We start from the raw sequence: 14,904 nt of genomic DNA, 5'->3' as shown, positions 1-14,904 counted from the left end.
AATAGCAATAAATAGAATCAAGGGGATGAACATCTCATTAAAACAATAGCAAATAAACAGAATCAAGGCGATGTCTCTCAGACCCCCTTTTACACCAAGTTTAGCATTTGGATGACTTTCCTTAACCATGCCCAGCATTCTTCCCCTACTCTCGACGCAGGGCAATGGTCTAGCAGTTAGACCCCGGGTCTGGGAGTCAGAAGGACCTGGCTCTAATCCTGGCTCTGCCACTTGTCTGCTGAATGACCTTGGGCAAGTCACTTTGCTTCTCTGTGGCTCAGTTCCCTCACCTGTAAAATGGGGATTAAGATTATGAGCCCCATGTGGGACATGAACTGTGTCCAACCTCATCAGTTTGCAGCTACCCCAGAGCTTAGTAAAGTGCCTGGCAATCAATCTATCATATTTATTGAGTGCTTACTGTGTGCAGAGCCCTGTACTAAGTGCTTGGGAGAGCATATAACAGAGTTGGTAAACATGTTCCCCGCCCACAGTGAGCTTACAGTCTAGAGGGGGAGACAAACATAAATATAAGTACATAAATATATTCATTTAATAAATATAATTTAATTTTATTCAATACATTTAATTTTATGTAATTTTTATTTCATTTTATTTAATAGAGTAAGCACTTAAATGCCATTAAACCGCACTCCCCCACCCCAATCAGTCAATCCATTGAACTTTTTGACCACATACTGTGTGCAGAACAGTGTCTTAAATGCTTGGGAGAGTACACCAAATCAGAGTTGGTAAACATGTTCCCCTCAATCAATCAATCAATCAATCAGTCAGTTATATTTATTGAGCACTTATTGTGTGGAGAATAGTTTACTAAGCACTTGGGAGAGTACAATCCAACAATATAGCAGATAAATTCCCGCCCATAATAAACTTTAAGTCTAGAGGGGGAGATAGGCATTGATATAAATAAATGAATTTTGGAGATATTTATGTGTATATATATATATATATATATATATATATATATATATATATATATAAGTGCTGTGGGGCTAGGGGATGATGGTGAATAAAGAGAGCAAGTCAGGGCAACACAGAAGGGAATGGGAAAAGAGGAAATGAGGGCTTAGTCAGGGAAGGCCTCTTGGAGGAGGGAATGCCTCTTGGAGGAGTTCATTCATTCCTTCAGTCGTATTTATTGAGTGCTTACTGTGTGCAGAACACTGTATTAAGCGCTTGGGAAAGTATAATGCAACTATAAACAGTGACAATCCCTGTCCACAGTGAGCTCACAGTCTACAGCTTTGACAGTGAGGAGAGTAATTGTCAGATATTGTAATGGTCAGAGAGTGTAATTATCAGTAATTGTCAGAGAAGTGGCGTGGCCTACTGGCCTACAGGACTGGGAGTCAGAGAATGTGGGTTCTAATCCCAGCTCTGCCACTTGTCTACTGTGTGACCTTGGGCATGTTACTTAATTTCTCTATACGTCAGTTACCTCAGCTGTAAAATGGAGATTAAGACTGTAAGCCCCATGTGTGACAACCTGTTTGCCTTCTATTTACCCCAGCACTCAATACAACGCTTGGCACGTAGTAAGTGCTTAACAAATACCATAATTATTATTAATATTATTATCATTAGATATGAAAAGGGAGAGTGTTCCAGGCCAGAGGTAGGATGTGGGCGAGAGGTCAGTGGTGAGATAAATGAGACTGAGGTATAGTGAGTAGGTTGGCATTAGAAGAGCAAAGTGTGAAGACTGGGTTGTAGTAGGAGAGTAGTGAGGTGAGGTAGGAGGGATCTAAGGGATGGAATGCTTTAAAGCCAATGGTAAGGAGTTTCTTGTTTATGCAGAGGTGGGTGGGCAACCACCAGAGGTTTTTGAGGAGTGGGGAAACGTGAGCCGAACGTTTTTGTAGAAAAATGTTCCGGGCGGCAGAGCGAAGTATGGACTGGAGTGGGAAGAGGCAGGATGCAGGGAGGTCAGCAAGGAAGGATTTGCATTAATCAAGATGGGACAGGCTAAGTGCTTGGATTGGCATTCCCTATCTGAGTCCCACAGAGAAGCTTCCTCCAGCGGTGTTTCTTCCATCACCCTAATGCCATGAACTTCTGGTTCCATCCCAGTTGGGATGCGGAGCTCTCAGGAGCAGGAGGTAATGCTGGCCAAACCCTATGAATGGCCAGCTTGGGCCCATCTGTCACTGTTTTTTTCAAGGATGAAGAGACTGGGGAATAAACGGTAGAAGAGAATCAGGGGAGAGAATTCAGAAAAGTGAGGTTGAAGATTATGGGCTGATTTCAGCCTTTTTAGTGAGCTGGGAACTAGAGCCTGGGAGCAAGGCCATAGAGAGGGACTGTCATTGTAACTCAATCAGTGATCATCTAATACATGTGACAACTTGACCACTAATCAATCAATCAGTGTATCATATTTATTGAGTGAATATTAGGTGCATAGCACAGTACTAAGTGCTTGGGAGAGTTCAACACCACAGAATTAGCAGATAATTCCCTATCCATAGGGAACGAATTTCTGCAATTCTCCTTAAAAAATCTCATTGAATGAATTGAGGTATTTGTCAAATGTTTAAGCCTTCAGACCTCCCTTCCCCCTCCATTTTGATTAACCTTTTGCCCAAGACTTCTCCAAACTGCCACCATGTTAATCCAAGCACTTATCCTATCCCGCTTTGATTGCTGTATCAACCTCCTTGCTGACCTCCCAGCTTCCTGCTTCTCCCCACTCCAGTTCATACTTCACTCTGCTGCCCGGATGATTTTTCTACAGAAACATTCAGGCCATGTTTCCCCACTCCTCAAGAACCTCCAGGGCTTGCCCATTCCCCTCTGCATCAAACAGAAATTTCTTACCATTGACTTTAAAGCACTCAGATCACCTTCCCCCTTCACACTTCATCTCACTACTCTCCTACTACGACCCAGCTCGCACACTTTGCTCCTCTAAAGCCAACCTTCTCAGGGTACCTCGATCTCATCAACATAGCCTCCGACCTCTCGCCCACATCCTTCTTCTGGCCTGGAATGCCCTCCCTCTTCATATCCAACAATTACTCTCCCCACCTTCAAAGCCTTATTGAAGGTTCATCTCCTCCAAGATACCTTTCCTGACTAAGCCCTCTTTTCCTCTTCTCCCTCTCCCTTCTGTGTCTCCCTGACTTGCTTCCCTAATTCATCCCTCCTCCCAGGCCCACAACACTTATGTCCATGTCTGAAATTTTATTTATTTATATTACTGTCTGTCTCTCCCTCTAGACTGTAAGCTCACTGTGAGCAGGGAACGTGTCTGTGATATTGTTGTATCATACTCTCCCAGGTGTTTAGTACAGTGCTCTGCCTTCAGTAAGCATTCAATAAATACGATTGACTGACTGACTAGTTCCTGCACCTTACCAGTGCGGGAATCAGCTCCAGGACTGTCCCTTATTAGTAATAATACTAGTAACAGTCATCGTCATAATTTGTTCGGTGCTTACTATATGCCAGGCACTGTTCTAAGCACTGGGGTGGATATAAGCAAACCGGGGTAGGCACAGTCCCCATCCCACGTTGGGCTCACAATCTTAAACCCCATTTTACAGAGGACATACCAGGTACAGAGAGGTGAAGCGATTTGCCCAAGGTCACGCAGCAAACAAGTGGCGGAGCCGGGATTAGAATCCATGACCTTCTGACATCTAGGACCATACTCTATCCACTAGGCCATGCTGCTTCCCAGTCAATGGTTTGGAAATCCTGCTGGGGTTCAGATGAATGAAGCTAAGCAGGCGCAGCAGAAGACAAACAGATTAATTTCCATCTCATCATGAAACTTTAAGATTTAATTACTCCCGCCTGATAAATACAGGAGATTGTCTACTTTTGGCCACTTGAACTAGAATATTTAATAAAGAAGATAAGAATCCCCAAATGCTTCATGGTCAAATAAATAAAGGACTTGGAATTCCTGATGCTCAATTATGCGCTCCGGTACAATACCGAGTATCATTTCTGTATTTAGCACTGTGGGAGAACTGACTAAGGTACATGGAATGTATATTTAGAATTAAATAGACACAGATACAGAATTCGAACAGCACAAAACAGTATAACATAACAAGATATCTACTTCTGGGGGTGCAATGAAAATACGAGTCCCTTATCTGTTTGAATTCTGGGTTTACGAGGGGAAGTATCCCCCCCAACCCATCCCCATTAATTATAATTGTGGTATTTGTTGAGAGCTTATTATACACCGCCCCTCTCAGGATCGCACCTGGAGAGTTTCCAGTACTCTACCAGTCTCAGCTATGGGAGGGAGAGTCAAGCAGAGGCCTACCCATTCCATTCCTAGCTTGGGCGGTGGCTAGCGAGTAGAAGGCATTCTGCTACAGGTCAAAACTCACCCATGCTGGGCAGCAGCGACATGGGAGAGAGTCGAGGGTGGAGACTAAAGTTTACTGCGCGGAAGGAGGCAATGGTAAGCCATTTCCCGGATTTTTACCAAGAAAACTATGTGGATACACCACCAGAACCATTGCAGATGGAGAGCGGGGTGTTCTGGGACAGATGGAGCCGTGGTGTCGCTATGGGTCGGAAATGACTCGACGGCAAAAGACAAGACAATATGCCGATCTCTATGCCCACCTGCTGATACAAAATTAATCAATCAATATTATTTATTAAGTGATTATTGTGTGCAGAGTATTGTATTAAGCACTTGAGAGAGTACAATACAACAGAGTTGATAGACACAATGGAGGATAAAGGATGATCAGACACAGTTCCTTTCTCACATGGGGCTTAGTCTAAGGAGAAGGTAAATGGTATTCAATCTCCATTTTACAGATGAGGAATCTGAAGCCCAGAGAAGTTAAGTGGCTTGCCCAAGGTCACCAAGCAGGCAAGTGGTAGATCCAGGATTAGAACCTAAGTCCTCTGACTTCCAGTTCTGTGCTCATTCCAGTAGGCCACAATTAATTCCTGTCACCCCAATTCTAGATCTTCTGGATTTCTGCTCATCCTGAGCCCTTTTGTGTTCAAGCTTATTTAGTTATCCTCACAAATCTTTATTCTGATGACTATTAGTAAATATTTTCACCTCTGTCTCCCCGGTGGACTGTAAGCTCTCTGTGGTGGAGAACGTATCACATCTAGACTGTGAGCTTGTCGTAGGCAGGAATGTGCCTGTTGTTTTAATATAGTCTCCCAAGAGCTTAGTACAGTGCTTTGTACACAGTAAGTGCTCAATAAATATGATAGATTGAGTTAATGAATGAACTTCTTTGATTTTATTTCCCGAGCACTTAATACAATGCACTGCACCCTGCGGAAGATCTGCCCTTTCTTCTTCAGGCAAACTGCTGCCTTGATGGTACAATCTCTCATAAAATCCCGACTGGATTCTTGCATCAACCTCCTCTCTGATCTCCCATCCTCCTGTCTCTCCCTGCTTCGGTCTGTACTTCACTCTGCTGCCCGGATTATCTTTCTACAGAAACACTCTGGGCATGTCACTCTCCTCCTCAAAAACCTCCAGTGGTTGCCTATCAACCTTCACATGAAGCAAAAACTTCTCATTATCGGCTTCAAAGGTCTCCATCACCTTGCCCCCTCCTACCTCATCCTCCCTTCTCTCTTTCTACAGCCCACCCCGTACATTCCGGTCCTCTGCCGCTAACCTCGTCACCGGGGTTCTCGCCTGTCCCGCTAACGACCCCTGGCCCATGTCCTCCTGCTGACCCGGAATGCCCTCCCCTCCTCAAATCCGCCAAACTAACTCTCTTCCCCTCTTCAAAGCCCTACTGAGAGCTCACCTCTTCCAAGAGGCCTTCCCAGACTGAGCCCTTCCTTTCCCTCTGCCCCTCTTCCCCTCCCCACTGCCCCTACTTCCTCCCTCTGCTCTACCCCCTTCCCCTCCCCACAGCACTTGTGTATATTTGTATATATTATTTGTTACTCTATTTTATTAATGTGTATATACGTATGATTCTATTTATCTATTTTGATGGTGTTGATGCCTGACTACTTGTTTCGTTTTGCTGTCTCCCCCTTTTTGACTGTGAGCCCGTTGTTGGGCAGGGATTGTCTCTTTCCACTGCCATTCCAAGTGCTTAGTACAGTGTTCTGCACACAGTAAGCAATTAATAAATACGATTGAATGAACGAATGAATAAACATGATTACTATGGCTGATGAATGGAAAACACGGAAAGGCTTGGCATTTGTTAGACAGGATCTGAAAACTCTCTCATGTAACACGCTTTGTCAGAAAGTTGTTCACAGAGGCCTGAATGAATGGCTAGGGAGGGTCTTTAGTGGGGAGGGGGTTTCCTCTAGAGAAAATGGTTCTGTTCAGAGGAAAAAAGAGAATCCAGTGATATATAGAGTCCCTCTGTGAACAACTTTCTGACAATGTATGTAAGCATTTAGTACAGCTCTTTGTACACAGTGAGTGCTCAATAAATATGACTAAATGCCATATTCCCTAAAAGTAATAATAATAATGCATGTTAAGTGCTTACTATGTGTTAAGCACTGTACTGAGTTCTGGGGTCGATACAAGATAATCAGGTCCCATATGGGGATCGTAATCCAAGCAGAAGGGAGACGGGTATTGAAGCCTCTTTCGCAGATGAGAAAACTGAGGCCCAGAGAAGTGAGAAGTGACTTGGCCAAGGTCACACAGCAGGTACGCGGTGAAGCCAGGATTAAAAACCAGGTCCTCTGACTCCTAGGCCCATGCCCTTTTTGCATGGTAGAGTCTGGGGCAGTGGGCCAAGGTAAAGTTCTGTCTCTTCTGGCAGAATACCAGCAGTTTGGATCCCAGAGGCACCTGGGAATCACTTGACCGTCAGTTCCTGGACACGGCACGGGGATCCTGAGCCTCATAGCCGCGTCCCCCCAGCTCTGGAAACGCCAGAGTTGGCAGGCTTGCCATCCTGGCTCACCGGCATCCACCTGGCACAGGGAAACCAGGCAGGCATGGCTAATCGGCTTCTCTGTTCATATCTAGGGCTGCTAGGAAGCCACTCCGATCAACAGGGAGGGCTGGGGGCGGGAGCAGTGAAAATGATCTCCACTCAGGAGAAGAAGTCTCGCCATAACTAATGTCGGGGAGAAATGCCGGAGCCACTAAAGGGGGATACAGCCCTTTAAGTGTGAGGTTCCTTCGCCGTGAGCTGTCTCTTGGGAGGGTGCCAGGGCAGCATCGCTCGGGAGGATTCAGTGTCGGGGGAATGACGCTCAGCCGTCTCAAGGAGCTCCAGCCCGTGGAGCCTGGGGACTGTTAGCAACCTTTGACCCTGGCAGCTCTAGACTGCGCCCCTTGGACTTGGGTTTGAAGACTGCAGAGGTCTCTGCTTCCGGACCGGGATAGAAGGGAGGGTACAGAAGATTGGGGGAGTGGGGTCCGGCTGAGGAACAGCAATGGCAGAGAAATCTTTGCTCCCCTTGCAGAGATGTTCAAGGGGAAGGGCTGAGCCTGGTGGGCCTAGTGCGTGGTGAGTCTGAGCTCTGAGTAGTCCCCTTACATGGTGAATCGCGGGTCTCCTCCAGGCTGGCTCGGGCCAAAAGCTAAATCTCTACCCCATCCTCAGAGGTCACCTTGGCTAGCATGTGCCATGCCAGATGCCAGCTATTTTTTGCTGGCCGACACCCCGCCCCAGTGCCCGGGGGGCTCAGGGACCCCTCCCCGAGGGGAAGATGTGACCTGAGCCGGGAAGAACTCGAAGTGTCTGAGTGGAATCTTTGCCGCCATTCCGTGCTGCTCCAAGTTGTAAATCACCAGTCATCACGGTGGGCAGCAAAGTCTCCGTGTGAGGGTGGGGTGGTCATCCCAAGGCTTATTTTAGACTCTCCTGGAGCTAAGAATAGCTCAATGAAAACAGAAGACGAAGTCCCAGAAGTAAATTTGTTTTTAAAATAAAGCACACACTCCTGCTGCCAATAGCGTCAGCCTCAGCAGCCAAAATCCTCATTATTTTTTTGAAGAGGTATTTGTTAAGTGCTTACTATGTGCCAGGCACTATACTAAGTGCTGTAAAGTCTAGACTGTGAGCTTGTTGTGAACAGGGAATGTGTCTGTTTATTGTTATATCGTACTCTCCCAAGCGCTTAGTACAGTGCTCTGCAGGCAGTAAGCGCTTAATAAATAAAATTGAATGAAAGAAAGAATGAAGCTCTGGGGTAGGTACAAGATACTCAGGTTAGACCCGGTCCATGCCCCACACAGGGCTCACAATCTAAATTCCCACTTTACAGATGAGGGAACTGAGGCACGAAGAAGCAAAGTGATTCGCCCAAGGTGACAGAACAGACAAGCAGTGGGGCTGGACTAGAACCCAGTTCCTCTGACTCCCAGGCCCGTGTTCTTTCCACTGGGCCACTTGGCATTTTTCTCGGGGTCATTCTCTAGAAAGAGCTCTCGGCAGGGTTACTTTCTGAAGGGTCTGGTTATCATAGGTGATCTGTTGCTTGTCACAGTCCAGATGGTCAATATCATGCCCATCCGTTATTCGTGTCGCCCCTAAGAGAGACACAACTGGGAGGGAAAGTAGCGGAAAGTTCCCCGGGAGCTTCGTGTCTGGGTCAGGAGTAGAGCCAGGGATTCAGAGGATGAATGGGAGGTGGTGGTGCCAGTGAGCCGTAGCGTCAGGATTTAGGAATGGAGCCCAGCGGATCAGCTGGAATAGTGCTGCTCACACCTTGTCTCTTGCAAGTGGTCTATCAATCAATCCATCGATCATATTTATTGAGTGCTTACTGTGCGCAGGGCACTCTACTAAACGCTGGGGATAGTACGATACAACAGAATTGGTAGACGTGTTTCCAGTCCATTAGGACCTTACTGTCCAGAGGGGGAGGCAGACATTAAGATACAGTGCTCGGCACACAGTAAGCGCTCAATAAATACGATTGAATGAATGAATGAATATGCGTATAGGAGCTGTGGAGTTGGGGGTGGGATATCTATCAAATGCCTAAAGGATACAAATCCAAATAAAAAGGTGATGCAGAAGAGAAAGTGAGAAGGGATTCCCTTCTAGAATTCTATTTATTTATATTAATGTCTGTTTACTGTTTTGATGTCTGTCTCCCCCCGAGTCCCACCCCCCGACTGTAAGCCCGTTGTGGGCAGGGATTGTTTCTATTGCTTATCACTTTATCCCTTTATTTCAAGCGCTTAGTACAGAGCTCTGCACACAGCAAGTGCTCGGTAAATTCGATTGAATGAATGAATGGAGAACTCATTCGCTCCCACAGCTTCAACTACCATCTCTATGCAGATGATACCCAAATCTACATTTCCTCCCCTCATCTCTCTCCCTCTCTCCAGGCTCGCATCTCCTCCTGCCTTTAAGAAATCCCTACTTGGATGTCCTCCCGTCACCTCAAACTTAACACGTCCAAAACAGAGCCCCTTATCTTCCTACTCAAACCTTGACTTCTCCCAGCCTTTCGTGTCACTGTAAGTGGCACCACTATCCTTCAGGTCTCACAACCCCCAAACCTTGGCATTATCCTTGACTCCTCTCTCTCTCTCTCATTCAAACCACATATTCAATCCGTCACCAATTCCTGTCGGTCCCACCTTCATAACATTGGTGAAGTCTTCCCTATCCTCTCCATCCAAAGCAGTACCACGTTAATAGTCACTCATCCTATCCTACCCAGATTACTGCATCAGCCTCCTTTCTGATTTCCCAACCTCCTGCCTCTCCCCACTCCAGTCCACACTTCATTCTGCTGCCCGGATCATCTTTCTGCAGTACATGTCACCCCCCACCTCAAAAATCTCCAGTGGTTGCCTATCCACCTCCATATCAAACAAAAACTCCTCACCATTGGCTTTAAAACACTCCATCACCTTGCCGCCCACCCCCGCCCCCGCCCCACTCCCACCTCACCTTGCCTCTCTTCTTCCACAACCCAGCCCTCACACTTCACTCCTTTGGTGCTAACCGTCTCGTTGTGCCTCCATCTTACCTGTCACTTCACCGACCCTTGTCCCACATCCTAACTCTGGCCTGGAACGCCCTCCCTCCTCAAATCCTCCAGACAATTACCCTCCCCTGCTTCAAAGCCTTACTGAAGGCACATCTCCTCCAAGAGGCCTTCCCAGACTAAGCCCCACTTTTCCTCACCTACTCCCTTCTGCTTTGCCCTGATTTGCTCCATTTGCTCTTCCCCCCACCCCTCAACCCCACAACACTTATGTATATATCTGTAATTTTTTATTTCTATTGATGTCTGTTTATTTACATTGTTATCTGTCTCCCCTACCCTAGACTGTGAGCTTCATTTAATCGTATTTCCTTCAGTCGTATTTATTGAGTGCTTATTGTGTGCAGAGCAGAGCTTGTCGTGAGCAGGATCGTCACTCCTTATCGTTGTATTGTACTTTCCCAAGAGCTTAGTACAGTGTTCTGCACACAGTAAGCACTTAATAAATACGACCGAAATGAGGGCTTAGTCTGGGAAAGGCATCTTAGAGGAGATGCCATTTTAATAAAGCTTCGAATAAGACTTTCCTCTTTCCTCTGAGGTCAGCTCACTGTGTGGCATGGAACATTTGTATCAGCTCTGTTGTCTTGTACTCTCCCAAGCACTTAGTACAGTGCTCTGCACCTAGTAAGGGGTCAATAAATACCACTGAGTGATTGATTTGAAGGTGGGGAGAATGGTGGTCTGGCGCAAAGTTTTGGCGGAGAGATAGAAAAGATTGAGGTTCAGAGATTAGTTTGCCATTCGAGTCTATTCACCTAGCTGCCCTCTGGTCACCTCTGGCTTTCTGTTTCCCGTTCCCACCTCATCCACCATGGAGGAGACAGATCTGCCCGGTCCTCTCTCCAGTCACGTGACCCAGCTGCTCCACCAGCCGGGAGAAAATTCAGGAACCAGTGACTACACCCTGCAGGCTGATTTACGTTTTCGTCTAATATTTAAGCACAGCTCCCTCCTATCTGTAAATCATTTTGCGACAGTCCCCTTCCTGCTAGATCGCAAGCTCCTTGAGGGCAGAAATCGCGTCTATTCTGCTGTACTCTACTGAACGCTCTACCGTACTCTCCCACTTAATACAGTGCCCTGCCCATGGTAGGAATTCAGTAAATACTGTTGATTGACGGGGATCTCGAGGCCAGGTGGATGAAAACCCATCTTCTGGGTGGAGCTGCTGGGGGAGAGTCCCAGTCACCAGGGAACATTCCCTAAGCGAAGAATAGAGTTTCGATAAATCTGAAGTGACGATGGAGAAATCTTCTGAGGAAGCAGGTGCTTTCACTTTGGACACTTTTGGATGTACAAAACTAGAAGAAATCTGCCCTCTGCGGATTTTTTCTGGAGCCTCTCTGGATTTAGCCCTTGGAGAGGAATGGTAAGGTTTAAATCTTCTCAGTTTGGGATGCAGGTTGTCTCGGATCCCTGCTCTCCCCGATCATGAATTAGAGCAAATCTATGAGACAGCCCCTCTCAGGGTCGCACCTGGAGAGTTTCCAGTACTCTACCAGTCTCAGCTACGGGAGGGAGAGTCAAGCAGAGGCCTACCCATTCCGTTCCTAGCTGGGGCAGTGGCTAGAGAGTGGAAGGCAATCTGCTGCAAGTCAAAACTCACCCATGCTGGGCAGCAGCGACATGGGAGAGAGTCTAGGGCGGGGACTCTGGTTTACTGCGCGGAAGGCGGCAGTGGTAAACCACTTCCATATTTTTACCAAGAAAACTCTATGGATCCACTACCAGGAGGATTGCAGATGGAGAGCGGGGTGTTCCGGGAGAGATGTGTCCGTGGTGTCGCTATGGGTTGGAAACGACTCGACGACATAAAACAAGACAAGAGGTGAGAGGCAGGCGAGTCAGGTTTCTTTTTTTAATGATATTTGTTAAGCGCTTCCTATGTGCCGGGCACTGTACTAAGCACTGGGGCAGATGCAAGCCAATCAGATTGGACATAGTCTATGTCCCACCTGGAGCTCATAACCTCAATCCCCATTTTACAGATGAGGTAACGGAGGCCCAGATAAGTGAAGCGACTTGCCCAAGGTCACACAGCAAACGGCAGAGTGGCGATTAGAACCCAGGTCCTTCTGACTTACAAGCACGTGCTCTAACCACTAGGCTTCTCTTCCTCTGTGTGTCTTTTGGAGACACAGAGGTTCCTCAGGACAAGCAGAAAGAGACGGTGCATCTCGGGGCTGCCTTGTTGCTGGAAAGGTCCTGGGCTAAAAACAGCAAGAGGAGAATAGTTGAGCGAGAGAAGTTTGGGCCAAATATGTCGGGTGTAAATCCACCCGTTCCCACTTGGGATAGTGAGTCAGGATGGGAAGCCATCTGGGTCTTAGGATTGAGGTGACCATTGATTGACTGATCAATTGGAGAGTGGAGAGGCAGTGTCCAGCAGAAAGGAGTTGATGGGACGCCAGTGCGGTCATTTAAGGATCCTCCCGGACCTTGCTTCTGGAACATGGAGGAAAAGCGGTTCTTCTTTACTACATTTCTCGACAATTTCCTATGAATAGACAAGCGGCTGAGCCAGCATTAGAACTCATGACCTTCTGACTCCCAGGCCCGTGCTCTATCCACTAGGCCTTGCTGTTTCTACTCTGCCATGCTGCCGTGTGTGTCCAACACGCTTGCACGTCCAACATGTTGCGACACACAGGGAAGCATTCTTCTCCCTTCCTTCCCTTTCCCTCTGCTTCCTTTCGGTATTTCCAGAGCAATATTGGCCTCTGAGACCGTGACTGGAAAGGGGAAATAGCGCAAGGAGCCACCTTCCCTAACCCGACCCAGAAATTTTACCTACTGTCTGAACAGAATGAGGAAACAAGACTACAGAGAGTTAGAAAAGTGCCATTCCTAGCAGAGCCCCAGGGTTTGCAGCCCTCTCTCCCTTTTTTAAAAAATATTATTTGTTAAATAATAATGTTGGTATTTGTTGAGCGCTTACCATGTGCAAAGCACTGTTCTAAGCGCTGGGGGGTTACAAGGTGATCAGGTTGTCCCTCGTGGGGCTCACAGTTTTAATCCCCATTTTACAGATGAGGTAACAGGCACAGAGAAGTAAAGTGACTTGCCCAAAGTCACACAGCTGGTAAGCGGCGGAACCGGGATTAGAACCCATGACCTCTGACTCCCAAGCCCGGGCTCTTTCCAGCGAGCCGCGCTGCTTCTCGTAGCCACGCTGCTTCTCGTACTTACTATATGCTAGATACTGTACTAAGTACGCAGATACAAGCTAATGAAAAAAAATAATGATATTCGTTAAGCACCTAGTCTATGCTAGGCAATGTTCTCAGCTCTGGAGTAGACACAAGCTAAGCAGGTTGGGCATAGTCAGGGTCCCATGCAGAGCTCACACTTTTAATCCCTATTTTTCCGATGAGGTAACAGGCCCAGAGAAGTGAAGTGACTCGCCCAAGGTCACACTGAAGATAAGTGGAGGACCCGAGTTTAGAATCCACGTTCTTCTGACTCGCAGGCCCATGCTCTCTTCACTAAGCCGTGCTGCTTCTCTTTTGGTGCAGTCACAAAGCCACCTCCTACCTATTAATGGCACTTATTAATAAATCATTCATTAAGTACTTCCTATGTGCTAAACATTGGAGCCGATCCAAGGTTATCAGATCAGACACGTTTCCTGTATTCATTCATGCATTCAGTCAAACGGATTTATTGAGCACTTACCGTGTGCAATCGATCAACTGTATTAATTGAGCACCGGCTATATGCAAAGCACTGTACTACGCACTAGGGAGAGTACACTATAACAACAAACAGACACATTCCTGCACACAACGAGCGAAGCAGCGTGGCTCAGTGGAAAGAGCACGGGCTTCGGAGTCAGAGGGCATGGGTTCGAATCCCAGCTCGGCCGCTTGTCAGCTGTGTGACTGTGGGCGAGTCACTTCACTTCTCGGTGCCTCAGTGACCTCATCTGTAAAATGGGGATTAAGACTGTGAGCCCCACATGGGACAACCTGATTCCCCTGTGTCTACCCCAGCGCTTAGAACGGTGCTCTGCACATAGTAGGCGCTTAACAAATACCAACATTATTCTTCTTCTCATTTTACAGAAGAGGAAATGCAGCCCAGACAGATGAAGTGACTTGTTTGTAGCTCATTGAGGACTGGGACCGTGTCTACCAATGCTACTATACTGGACTCTCCCAAGCGCTTAGTACAGTGCTCTGCATGTAGTCAGTGCTCAATTAGTACAACTGATTGATTGACTGTCCAAGATGACACAAGTGGCCATTGCAGAGGGGGGACTTGGAACCCAGATTTCCTGGCTCCCAGTTCTGTGCGCTTTTTTTCATTAAAAATAATAATTATGGTATTTGTTAAGTGCTTACTATGTGCTAAGCCCTGTTCTAAGCACTGAGGTAGACACAAGGCAATCATGTTGTCCCACGTGGGGCTCGCGGTCTTAATCCCCATTTTACAGATGAAGAAACTGAGGCCCAGAGAAGTTAAGTGGCTTGCCCAAGGTCACACAGCAGACAAGTGGCAGAGCTGGGATTAGAACCCACATCCTCTGACCCCCCCAAGCCCGTGCCTTTTCATTAAGCCGCAAGCTGTCTCCCACACTGACCGGCTCCTCTCACATTTGCCGATGAAGCAGCAGCTGAAACATGGCAGGGGGCAGGAGGGGCAGATTAATTCTTCTTGTCTGCTTTGTGACCTTGGTTAAGTCACTTCACTTTTCTGTGCCTCCGTTACCTCATCCGTAAAATGGGGATGAAGACTGTGAGCTCCACGTGGGAAAGGGACTGCATCCAACTTGATTTGCTTGTATCCCCTCGGTGCTCAGTACAGTGAGCACCGTACTTTAAGCGCTTAACAAATACCACGATTATTATTACTGTTATTATCTTTCCAAGCAGCTTTAATAAACAGAGGGACCCACAACGGGAGAGAATCTATGGCGAAGGCTGAGTG

General features: G+C 47.1%; 1 protein-coding gene and 2 non-coding genes across 4 annotated transcripts in view; all 3 read left to right on the top strand.

Moving 5' to 3' along the window:
- Positions 1–14,904, top strand: part of KCNC1 (potassium voltage-gated channel subfamily C member 1) — a 127,495-nt gene that overhangs the window by 36,855 nt on the left and 75,736 nt on the right. The gene's annotated exons all lie outside the window — the stretch shown is intronic.
- On the top strand, positions 4,226–4,363 carry LOC114810555. The gene has a single exon (XR_003758251.1). It is a non-coding gene; the product is annotated as a small nucleolar RNA SNORA7 (small nucleolar RNA).
- On the top strand, positions 11,434–11,571 carry LOC114810603. The gene has a single exon (XR_003758299.1). It is a non-coding gene; the product is annotated as a small nucleolar RNA SNORA7 (small nucleolar RNA).

The sequence above is a fragment of the Ornithorhynchus anatinus genome, chromosome 3 (genome assembly GCF_004115215.2).
Source record: "Ornithorhynchus anatinus isolate Pmale09 chromosome 3, mOrnAna1.pri.v4, whole genome shotgun sequence".
NCBI lineage: Eukaryota > Metazoa > Chordata > Mammalia > Monotremata > Ornithorhynchidae > Ornithorhynchus > Ornithorhynchus anatinus.
This window is presented reverse-complemented; position numbering and strand designations above follow the sequence as displayed.